Genomic DNA, 12,739 nt, shown 5'->3' on the forward strand with positions numbered 1-12,739 from the left:
TGGCGATGAAATATCTTCCTTTTGTTATTTGGATATACTTTTATTTTCTCTTTGGTTTCAAATATAATTTTAGAGTTTGAAATTTTATTTTAGCAGTTATTTATTTTAAATATTAAAAGTATTTAGTAAGGTTTTATTCCATTGTCTCTGTCTTGCATTAGTTCTTTTGAGAAATAAGCTATAAATCTTATGTTACTCTTTTGAATTTTTTTTTTTTAATTCCTCCGAATGCTTTTAATTTTCTGCAGCTTTAGTATGATGTTTCTAGATGTGGTTTTCTTTGCTTTTTTCTTCTTTGGTTTCATAGGACTTCTTGAATATTTATGTCTTTCATTAGTCTTGGAAAAGCATTGGCCATTATATCTTCAAATATACTGTTGACATATTCTCTATATCTTCTCTTTTTAGGACTCTAATTATACATACGTTAGATATTTCATTTTGTCCAGATGACTTCCTGGCTATTTTCTATTCATCAGTTTTCAACTTCTAATTATTTCTACTGACTTTTCTTCCAGTTTTACCAACCTTCTCTTCTACTGTGTCTAATTTACTGCTATAATTATTTATTGAGTTAACTTCAATTTTTGTGGTGGTTTTTTTTTCTTTTAGAATTCCCACTTGATTATTTTTCATATAATTAAGTTTTTGTTAAAAGCTTTCCATTTTTTCATCTGATGTTTGGACATGTTATTCATAGTTATTTTAAAGTTCATGTCTATTAACTCCAATATCTTCTAGTCCCACCTCGAACTCTAATGACCTTTCTAGCATTGGACAATATCAAGTCCTTATGTCATTGTTTCTCATCTACCAAATAGATCTGTTATTGTGATAAACAAAACTACTTTGTTCATGCTACTTGAAGCATCACCTTGCAATATTGAGCCATGCTTAGCCACAAACTTTTATTTAAAAGTAAAGGGTTTATGAAAGATTATCTCTAGGTTCTTTTCTAATTCTACAAGGCTAAGTCTATGGCTACTTTGGAATATTCTCAATGTTTGACACTCTGCTAGATACTGAATAGATATTTTATTTAAATTTAGTATTCAAGGCAATTGGCATACTGAGTGCTTATTAGTAATTCTCTCTTTTTCACTGCTGTCTTTGTTTCCTAGAAGAATTCAGAGCGTGTGCTTAAGACGTATTGGTGAAATTAATAAATGACTGATTTAGTTAATTGTATTAGAAATACAGATTAAGTGATAGAAATCATAGTCTCTGATGAAGGATTAATAGAAATGGTGATTGGCGGAACATGGGAACTCACAGAATAGACAGTAGTTAAGAAACGATGATTACTATGCTCTTCTGAGCATTTCTATATATTAGATACTGTTCTGAATGTTTCATCTTGTTCAGGTAATACTTGTAATTTCTCTGTGTGGTAGGCATTTAGAGTGAGATTAGGTTTCCTACCTGAAACTGGCAAAGGTGGAATTCACACTCAGGTCTACCTGACCTCAAAGCTTTTAACTATTACTCTATGATGCCTAAGGTTTTAATCATAAGGACAGGAAAAACATCTTTTCATGGACAATTAAAAATTTATAAACCTAAGTATAAATAGATAGCAGAATCAGATATAGATTAACATATATAAAAGAGAAATATTATTTGCTTCTGGAGGTTTTTTCCCCCCTTCTCTTCCTTAGTGCTTTTTCTTAATCCTGAAAAAAAAAAAATCCATTATATTCCTCCCCACCAATCCATAATCCACCTGCCAATTAGTAGAGATTTTTAAAATATTTTATACCATTTGACACATAATTAGGTTCCTCACATGCTGGAGATAGATAGTTGCAAAATAGAAGTATGAACATTACATATACATAGTTACATACATACGCGGGAGAGAAAGAGAATATGTTTTTCCTCATATAGCGAATCAGCCAGAAAATCAAGTCTTTCACTTGTCTAGTAACTTAACAAAGAATGATTTCCAGAATTGGAATAAATATTCTTGCTTTATTTTTCACAAATTCTCCTCTGAATGACACTTCAATGAGGGGTTGTTGTATCGTTTGCCAAAAAAGAAATTTAAAAAAAACCTCAGTCAAGTGAAGTTATTTTAGAAATCTTATTTTATACACATAGCCTGAAGATGACACATTTTTATCACAAGAATGAGAAATAAAAAGCCTAGAAAGAATTTAATAGGATAAATAGACTAAAATAGAGTACAGCAGTTCTTTCTAAATGTCCAATATTCTTCAAATTAACATCTCTTTCTTTTGCCAGCATTTCTTCAATAGTAGACTACTTTGCAGCAATTAGAGGCAGCCCAATCTATTGGACATCATTTCTTCTCTCCCTTTGCTTGCTCCACTTCGTACCACTAGTATTTGTGGTGCTCCTTAAATACATTAAGCACATTGCTAATTCAGGACTTTTACACTAACTTTTCCTTCTGTCTAAAATATTCTTCCCCACACGTGTCTCCCATATTTACTCCCTTACTTCTTTTGGGTTTCTGCTCTGTTATCTTTTCAGTGAGGCCTCTGACCCATGCCTTGTCTTAACCCCAGCATTCTGGCACTATCTCCTTCCTTGCTTTACTTTCTTCTATTACATGTGTCACCATTGGACATACTATGTAATTATTTGTTATTTTTACAGTTACTATCCATCTCTTCCCTTGAGATATAAGCTTTATGAGAAAATTTATTTTGTTCATTTCTGTACCTCAATGACTACAGTAGTGTCTGGAACATGGTAGCACTCAATAAATATTTGTTGAATAAATGAATGTTGAATGCACAACAAGGCAACATTTTCAGGAGGTTTTTAACTCTTCTAAGCCATTATGAGATAATTATTTACAAAAATTAAATTCAATCTTCCAGTTAGAACATAAAAAAAAATTTCTGCCACAAATTTTTTCTCCTAGGAGAATTTTTATACATATCTGCTACTAGTTAAATCAGAAGTATTGATGGAAGTATTTGTAGCTATCTCTACCTCAATTAACTTTTCTATCACAATTCATGTAAGCAGCATAAAATCTTATTTGTCCTGTTAATGGTGGTTTCCCAAGAAGTAAAAACAGTGGAAGGAACTCAATAAACATATGTGTATATGTATGTATGTATTTATATATGTATGTAGTATGTATGTGTGTATGTATGTATATATCCTACTGTATATAAAGCTCTGTGTCATTAGAGCTCCTTGGTTATTTAATGAAGAAAGACTATATTTTCTCTTGCATCTCCAAATAAAACACAAAGCCAGATGCTCCAACCTTGTAAATTACCAAGGTATTAACCAAAGTCAGCTGCAACTTATAAATGCCACCCCCCCCCCCCCCCCGCTTTTTATAAGGAGTCAATTTGGACATGTGTTCTCCTTAGTATTACAGAGCATCTGATCTCTCTTGTTCATGCCATCCAATCTTTTTTTATAGTAAACAATCTATCTTTATGAGGATTCCTTAAGCTCAACAATCCATTCAGCATTCTATGAAGAATATACACACACATCCATTTAAAAAGTTCATTATTTTTACACGACATGTGATGACATAATATAGGATTGAAGTTTTGACATTTTTTGTAAGAAAAGTACCTGTTTTACTAATTAAGTCACTTTTATGGGTGCCAATATAAATCACACACAAAAAAAATGGACAATAGTATTAGTAACTATAATATTACCTTAAACATGCAACAAACAGATGTTAGGATAAGAGACTCGGTTTTGCTTAGAGCACAAGTTACACTCTGATAAAAGGCACTTTGAAGCATTTTAACTCTTGCAAGCATCCAGAGAGATATTTTAGAACTGTAAGACACATAGTACAGCAGCATAAGCACTGAGAGAGTTGTAGGCCCTGTAGAGAAGGTAGCAAATTAATAGTTATATAAATACTTATAGTAATGGAGGAGTGATCAGGGGCTTCATTCATTCATAACTGATTCCTGAAAAATAAATCCTAAATATAAAAGTATATACACTAGGCTCTTTCCCGCTGTTGACATTTTGTTGATTTACTGTATGCTTTAAATCTAAGGCCATCACATGGGCATTTCTACCATTGCCCTACAATAATATTCATAGAGTCTTCTTTCACTCTTGAAAGTGTGCCCATTTATATGTAAATTATCAGATCACTCTATTTGTTTTTTTACACCCTCTGTATACAATCAAGTGAAAAGGTTCTTTGTCTCAGAGGCAGGAGCTATCCCAGAGTTTTCCCTTTGAAGACCACACCCTTGGAAAAACTCATTAAGATGAAAGACACAGAAAGGCCTAAGATTTGATTTACTTTTTTATCATTTAAAAAATATGTCTTACTCTGTAAATATTTTCAAAATTATGGGTCAGAGTGCATGTATATGATTTTGAAATACAAATAATTGTTACTTTAAATTCAGTCTTGTTCATATGAACACTACTGGGATGCAATATTTTGAGAATTATACAAATACCAGCTTTTTATAACAGGGTTATTTTCTTCTTCTCTTTTCCCAAAATAAACCCACAACCTCCAAAATATTGAAAGATTAATATATAAAGAAAGAAATGTTAGGAAATCAAGCCCTAATATTTTTCTCTCCACTGATTGCAACATAACATCATAGAAGTCTCTATATTTTTCACAGACCTGAACACTTTAATGACTGAAGATGCTGTATTGAGTAGTGGCACAGGCCTCAGCCACTCAAGTAACATCCTGTTTTATTAGGGAACTATGTGAGTGTATACGGTCTTTACGTAACTTAAAAAAAGATTCAAGATTTATATCACTGGATTATTAAAAATAGTATTTTGCCAAGTCTTATGCAAGGAGCTTAAGTCTGAAAGAAGCCTAAACATTAGATCAACACAGGATTTTTAGGTTTGATTTATGTTACTAGGCCCATAAAACACTGAAATGTAGTGTTTAATTTTATCCTTTGTTTCTGTATATCTGTAAGTTTCTCTGTGTTCATAATTATACTTATGATTCAAGAAAAGCAAAGAAGTCCCTTACTTAAGTTCTTTCTCTGGAATCCCCTTTTACTTTCCCCACTGTCTCCTCTTCTTTCCTCAGTTTATCTAAAGTTGTTGGACAAGGGTTATTCAGGGCTATGGCAACTTCTGTTAAGGTTTAAGAATGAAAAAGAGTTATTAATATTGTACATTCTGTGAGAAAATCCTGCTTTGATTTTCAGAATTTGCTTCAGTCTGTTTAATCTTGAGAAGCTCATGTAATTCTAGTGCGTTGTATCCCTCCCCCCACAATGTGATAGGGAATCACTTGGGAAGGCTTACACTCTTTCTTGGCACTCTAAAACAAATCACGACACATGGGTGTGTGAATCATTTACACAGGAAGTTCTCCCTTTCCCCTTTTCTCCAAAGGATGAGCATTTGAACACCAAGCAACTTTTAATTTAATTTTCATTGATTAAAATGGCATAGAAACGTGGTTGGTTCAGAGGACTTTTAGGGTCTCTCGTGTCCTTGGAATAAAGGCTTGTTGTGTGCTTCTGTGTTCCCCTTGGCCCTCCCTCCAGCCCTTAGTAAGTCTTGTTGAATTTACCTCAAAAACGTGTCTTGAATTTATTTACTTCTTTCCTTCTACAACTACCATTCTCGCTGCAGCCACCATCATCTCTTGCCTGGATACAACAGCCTGAGAACTGGTCATTTCTACTTGTGCCTTGCTACAATCCCAGAGAAACCAGAATCATCTTATTAAACTAATAATCAGTTTGTATTCCCCTGCTCAATCCCCAGCCCCCAATACTTTTCTACTTTTATAAAGTAAAATATAAACTTTTTATTGGGGCTTAAAGGGCCCTGCAGGACCTGGCCCCAGGCTACAGCACCTCTTACCATGTCTTCTTTTGCTCACCCCTTTCCAGGCATGAAGGTCTTTTTACATTCATTGAACAAGCCTAGCTCTGCCAGCCCAGAGCCTTTGCACTGGCTGCTCTCTTCCTCTGACATTTGCGGAGCTGGCTCCCTCTTGGCATTCAGGTCTGAGCTCTAACATCACCACCTTAGAGAGTACTTCTATGGTTATCTCATTTAAAATTGTCCCTTATACCTTCCCCTAGCAACTTTTTATCACATCACATCCATATTATTGAATAGAGATCAAACAGTTTACATATACGTATACTAAATTCCCAAAAGTCAGATGCAAAAGGAGAAACGTTCTGGTACCTTAGCTTTTCAGGTCACTCATTCTTGAAGAAGGCTCAACTGGCTTGATAATCTTTGCCATCAGCAAAGCCATAAGAGATGCAAAATAAAGGAGTTCTTCTGGAAGAGAAAGAATTAAAGAACTGTCAAAGAGTCCCTCTTCACCCTATTTGGGCTTCCAGATATATCTCTCCTGGGGTGTGGTGAGACTTTCTGAAGACTGATGACGAAATTAACTTCTCTTTAGATTCTGAAGACCGGAACCTTTTGGATTTCCCTGAACTAGCAAGACATATGCAAACTATAGTCTTGGGTTTCTAAGAAGGAAGGGACAGGCACACACACATCCCAGTTTTCTACACTTCTAGGAGACAGTGAAGTAAAAGATCTCTTCAATTTCCAAGTGAGAGTGGTTGGAATTAACTGAGGGATAGGACTCGTAGAGCTGCATTGGCGGTTGCTTAGTGGCAATTCTAGAGGCAACAGGTATCCAGAAGAAGACATGGGACATACCACTGGTGGGAGCTGAATGAAGACATCTTTCCAAGCATGCAAAATTACTGGTGGCCCCAGTTATCGACCCTCTTATACCTGTGCTCTTTGTGATGACTTTGAAGCTTCTCCCATTATGGGGCGAAACTTTGACTCTGACCTGGACTGTGACTTGCTTTGGCCGATAGAGTGTGGTAGAAGTGACTGTGTGCCAGTTCTGAGCCTAAGCACATGATGCCTTGTAGGCTTCCACTCTGTCTTTAACCCTGTGCTCCTGAAAGGTCACATAGAGGAGAGATGACTTGTTTCAATTGAGTCACCTTATCACCAGCCAACCTTCTGACCTTCCAGCTGATGCAAACAAACAAGAGAACACAGCTGAGATCAGTCAAACCCAGGCTAGACCAGATGAACTTCCATCGACAGACTCATAAACAATAAGAAATGGTTATTGTTTTTAGCTACTGAGTTTTGGAATAGGATATTATGCAGCAACAGCTAATGATACATGGAATAAAGAAGCTGAACACTGCCTGAGCACACCATTTATGTCACCTACTACGAGATTATCATTCTAACAGAAACCACCACCATTACACTGACCTTGGTGAAGAAAACAGATTCTTCCTCTGCTTCAGATGGCACCCACCTCCTGATGTAGCCAGCATCCCCAGGGCTGGGGCCAAAACTGAGTAACGGCACCACAATAGAACCAGCTGAGCAGTGATCACAGCTAGGGATTGGATTAATGTGAGAGTAAGCTGTTTGGCAGCCAGTGCAAGCAAGTCTTTTGATAAAAGATTGTGGCTTTAAATATAGCTATCGAAACATTAAACATCGTGAGGTTTTTATTAAAAATAAAGAACTGCTCTATAAAGGAAAAGAAAAAAAATATTCTATAGTTTTTTGTTAACAACTGAAGTGCTTAAAAATAAGTATAGATTTATGAGCTATCATTATTTCCTTCACTAGCTATATTTTATGCCTTCTCACAATTACTTAAAAGGGGTTTTATAAACATAAAAGTTTACATTTAAGATGGGTAAAAATGGGTTTATGGTAAAATAATTTGACAGCAAGAATGTCCTCAACTATCAGAAAATAGGTAAATCTGTCACCTCTGATAGTGAACAGAGTCTGGTCAAATTTATCTTACCTTGTTTTAGCTGAATAGTCAACTAAGCAAAGCACTTTAGCTAGTTCACTATTTTGGAATTTTTCTCTTTTAAGTCAGTACAGACTAAAACATGTGGTAGCACAACACCTGAATAAATAAAATAATTTTTAGTTCAACTAATTTAATTTTTTCTCTTAATTAAAATTGATTCCTGTCTTAAACATACAGGTTTATTTCATATATTTTTATCTTGTAAGGATAGATATGTTTGTTGACATGTAACTTCGAGGCTTCTGCTTTGCCTTGAGCACTCATTTAGCCAATCTATTGGGTGATGTAGGGTTGCAAATAGGTGTTTGCAGAATGTTAACTATTAACAAATTACCAATGTTGAATTACTATCATATTTAAATTTTTTTTAAAAAAACTAGGAGTGATTATTTAAAAACAGGAGTTAGAACAAAGTTTAGTTATGTAATTTTTTATGGTCTAAAAATAATAGGTTGAATAGAGTTGTGTTTTAATTCTTGGGTATAAAAATTTACCTTAGTTTTGGATAAGAAATGAAGAGGAAGAATGAGGAGGACATTTGAACTAATAAGAGTTCTGTCTTGACATGTTGCTGTCCTGAGTTCCTGTTCCTGTTCTGAGGGCCTTTTATAGGTGAGAACAAGTTATCCTGTGATTACCTTAGTAGCATAGAAATTTGATTCCCTCAGATATAATACCAAAATGAATCTACCATTTTTCCACACAAACTCGCAGATCCGGTCAATACTTGTCATTAGAAAACTGTATATCCTCTAATTGACATTTACAGAGCCTTCCACCCCAAACCAGCTGCTTATACATTCTTCTCTAGTGCACATAGAACATTCTCAAGAATCGACCACATATTGGGACACAGGGATAGTCTCAACAAATATAAAAGCGTTGAAATCATAAAAACCATATTCTCTGATCATAATGCTTTGAAACTAGAGATCAACTGCAGAAAGAAATCAGGAAGAAACACAAATACATGAAGATTAAACAACATACTACTGAAGAATAACTGGGTCAGAGACAAAATAAAAAGAGAGATCAAGAGATACATAGAAATGAATGATAATGATAGTACGACATTTCAAAATTTTGGGGACATGGCAAAGCGGTCATAAAGGAAAGTACATGTGATTACAGGCCTAATCTCCAAAAACAAGAATGAGCCCAAATAAACAATCTAATGCTTCATCTTAAAAAACTAGAAAAGGAAGAACAAATGAAGTCTAAAGTCTTTCCAGAAAGAAAGAAAGAATCAAAATTAGATCAGAATTAAATGAAATTGAAAACAAACAAACAGAAAGATAGGGAAAAAAATGCAACAAAGAGCTGGTCCTTTGAGAAGGTTAATAAAATTGACAAATCCCTGGCTAGACTCACTAAAGAAAAAAGAGAAAGGACACAAATAAATAAAATCAGTGATAAAAGAGGGGAAATTACAACTGACATTGCAGAAATACAAAGGATCATACAAGAATACTATGAAAAAGTATAGAATACCAAATTTAATAACATAGAAGAAATGGACCAGTACTTAGAAAAATGCAATCTTCCTAGACTGAATCAAGAAGAACTGGAAAATCTAAATAGACCGATCAGCAGTATGGAAATTGCAACAATCATCAAAAACCTACCAAAATGTAAAATTCCAGGATCAGATGGCTTCACCAGTGAATTCTACCACACATTCAAAGAAGATTTAATACCTATTCTCCTCAAACTCTTCCAAAAATCGAAGAGGAGGCAATACTTCCCAACTCATTTTATGAGGCAAATATTACTCTGCTACCAAAACCTGGTAAAGATAACACAAAAAAGAAAACTACAGATCAATATCTCTCATGAACACAGATGCAAAAATCCAAAGTGAGATACTAGCAAACCTAATACAGCAACATATTAAAAGGATTATACACCACGATCAAGTGGGCTTCATCCCAGGGGCACAGGGATGGTTTGACATGTGCAAATCAATTAATGTGATACACCACATAAACAAATTAAAAAATAAAAATCATATGATCATATCAATAGATGCAGAAAAAGCCTTCAACAAGATAACAGCATCCATTTATGATCAAAACATTTAACAAAATCAGTATAAGGAAAGCACCTTAACATAATAAAGACCATCTATGACAAACCCTCAGCCAACATTATACTTAATGGTGAAAAACTAAAAACCTTCCCTCTAAGATCAGGAACAAGACAAGGCTGTCCGCTATCACCACTGTTATTCAATATAACATTGGAAGTCCTAGCAAGAGCAATCAGACAAGAGAAAGATATAAAAGGCATCCAAATAGGAAACAAAAAAGTCAAACTGTCACTATTTGCAGATGACATGATTCTCTATATGAAAAACCCTAAAGACTCCACAAGAACACTACTAGAAACAATAAGCAAATATAGTAAAGTCCCTGGATACAAAATCAATGTTCAAAAATCCATAGTTTTCTATACTATAATAATGAAGTATCAGAAAAAGAAGTGGAAAAAATAATTTGTTTTGCAATTGTAACAAAAAGAATAAGATACCTAAGAATAAATTTAATGAAACAAGTAAGAGACCTATATAATGAAAACTATAAGACCCTATTAAAAGAAATGAAAGAAGATACAAAGAAATGGAAAGATAGTCTGTGTTCTTGAATTGAAAGAATGAACATAGTTAAAGTGACCATATTACCTAAAGCATTACATAGATTTAATGCAATCCCCATCAAAATCTTACTGGCATTTTTTTAAAAAATAGAACAAAAAATTATCAGATTTGTATGGAAGCACAAAAGATCCCGAACTGCCAAAGCCGTCCTAAGAAAAAAGAATGAGGCTAGAGGCATCACACTGCCTGACTTCAAATTATACTATAAAGTGACAATAATCAAAATGGCAAAGTATTGGCAGAAAAATAGACACAGAGACCAGTGGAACAGAATCGAGAGTCCAGAAGTAAACCCATATTTAAATGGGCAAATAATTTTTGACAAAGAAGCCAAATACATACAGTGGAGAAAGAAAAGCCTCTTCAAAAAATGATGCTGGGAAAACTGGAAAGCTACCTGCAAAGGATTGAAACTGAACTGTTGTTTATCACCACACACCAAAATTAACTCAAAATGAATTAAGGACCTAAATATAAGATGTGAAACAATAAAATACATAGAAGAAAACAGGAACTAAACTCAAGGACCTTGGACTTAAGGAGGCTTTTATAAATAAAACTAAACTAAATGAATGGGACTACATCAAACTAAAAAGCTTCTGTTCTGCAAAAGAAATCATCAACAAGATAAAGAGATGACCAATTGAAAGGGAAAATATATTTGCAAGCAACATCTCCAATAAGGGCCTAAAATCCAAAATATACAAAGAACTCATACAACTCAATCACAATAAAAAAACCACAAATGATCCAAACAAAAGATGGGCAGAAGACTTGAACAGACACTTACTTCTCCCTAGAGGACATACGAATGGCCAAATATATGAAAAGATGCTCAACATCGCTAACTATTAGGGAAATGCAAATCAAAACCACAGTGAGATACTATATCGCACCTGTCAGAATAGCTATAATAAACAGGACAAGTAATAACAAATGTTGGCGAGGATACAGAGAAAAAGCAACCCTCATACACTGCTGGTGGGACTGCAAATTGATACAGCCACTAAGTGAAACATTATGGAGGTTCTTCAAAAAACTAAGAATTGATCTACCATACGATGGGGTAAAGGGGGGCAAATATAGGGTTTAGGGGGAGGGCGAAGTGGGTAAAGGGGATCAAATATATGGTAGCCGAAAGAAACTGGGCTTTGGGCAGTAAACACACAATAGAATACACAGATGTCAAATGATAATGTACATCTGAAAATTATATAATTGTATTAACCAAAGTTATCCCAATAAACTTAATTAAAAAAGAAAAGAAAATTGTATGTCCTCAAGTTACTTAACCTCTACAAGCCTCACATCAACAAATATTTGAAGATTGTATCAAGAAAAAATAACTTATTGTATTAGGTGCTCTGGGTATTATTAAAAATGAGAAGACACATTATAGTCCTTAAGGAGTTTACAATCAAGTCAGAGAGACAAATACAGAAATGTTTGTTAAACAAGGCAGAGCAAAGTAGATTTTTCTTCAAGATTCAATTGTGCTTTGCTGTTCAGAAGCAGGAGAGGGTTTGTTGGTGGAAGGAGGCCAGGAAAGGAATTCTGTTATAGATAAGACCTGGAATAAGCCTTTAATGATTGGCAGAATTTTAATAGCCACTTCGATTTTCAAATTGAGGCAGCAACATGAGAGTGTGGAGAAATTATGAGACATGTTCATTCTGTGGTTACACTTTATTAATCTGGTTGTGCTTTAATCTACATTTAAGGGAACTGAAGAGAGTAAATGGAAGTTATACTGTTTAGGGCCTTGAATTCAGTAGGAAATAAAAAAACTTCCTGTTCCTCATCTGAATAAGGAAAGAAATGGGCTTGTTCTCTGCTAATTTTTCAACAAATATTTATAATAGAAAAAGTAAACTCATCATTTTGCAAATAAATATTTAATTACAGTGCTCCTTCCAGTACTATGGTTCTATGATGATTTGTACGTATTTATGTTGACTGACAAAAAAATATGGTTGTATTTTGTTCACTGAAATTTTCTGACCCTGAAGCTTCCACATATGAACATAGTTCCCCTCTCCTTTGAACTCTTCCAGTATTTTTAATCTATTTTGTCTATTGTATTTTGTATTTTCTTTTCATATTATCATTATATATGCACACATCTTCTCTTTCTTACAAAATGCTAACTCCAGGAGGTGGGGCCCACGTTCAATCTATCTTTGTATATTCTGTAGTGCTTTGCTTCAGATGCATTCAAAAACATGTGTTGAATGAGTGAACAGTTTAATTAATATCTTTTTCCTAGTGCAATCATTACACTAAGG

The 12,739-nt window shown here is 34.3% G+C and overlaps 1 long non-coding RNA gene across 1 annotated transcript in view; it reads right to left on the reverse strand.

The window, feature by feature from the left end:
* LOC107517188 overlaps positions 1–12,739 on the reverse strand; it is a 29,275-nt gene that overhangs the window by 13,458 nt on the left and 3,078 nt on the right. The window contains exons 2-3 of the long non-coding RNA XR_001598465.2: positions 7,234–7,363; positions 6,160–6,258 (exon numbers count right to left, since the gene is read on the reverse strand). This is a non-coding gene — a long non-coding RNA (uncharacterized LOC107517188). The remainder of the gene's footprint in view (positions 1–6,159; positions 6,259–7,233; positions 7,364–12,739) is intronic.

Source organism: Rousettus aegyptiacus, unplaced genomic scaffold, assembly GCF_014176215.1.
Source record: "Rousettus aegyptiacus isolate mRouAeg1 unplaced genomic scaffold, mRouAeg1.p scaffold_m13_p_1, whole genome shotgun sequence".
Classification (NCBI taxonomy): domain Eukaryota; kingdom Metazoa; phylum Chordata; class Mammalia; order Chiroptera; family Pteropodidae; genus Rousettus; species Rousettus aegyptiacus.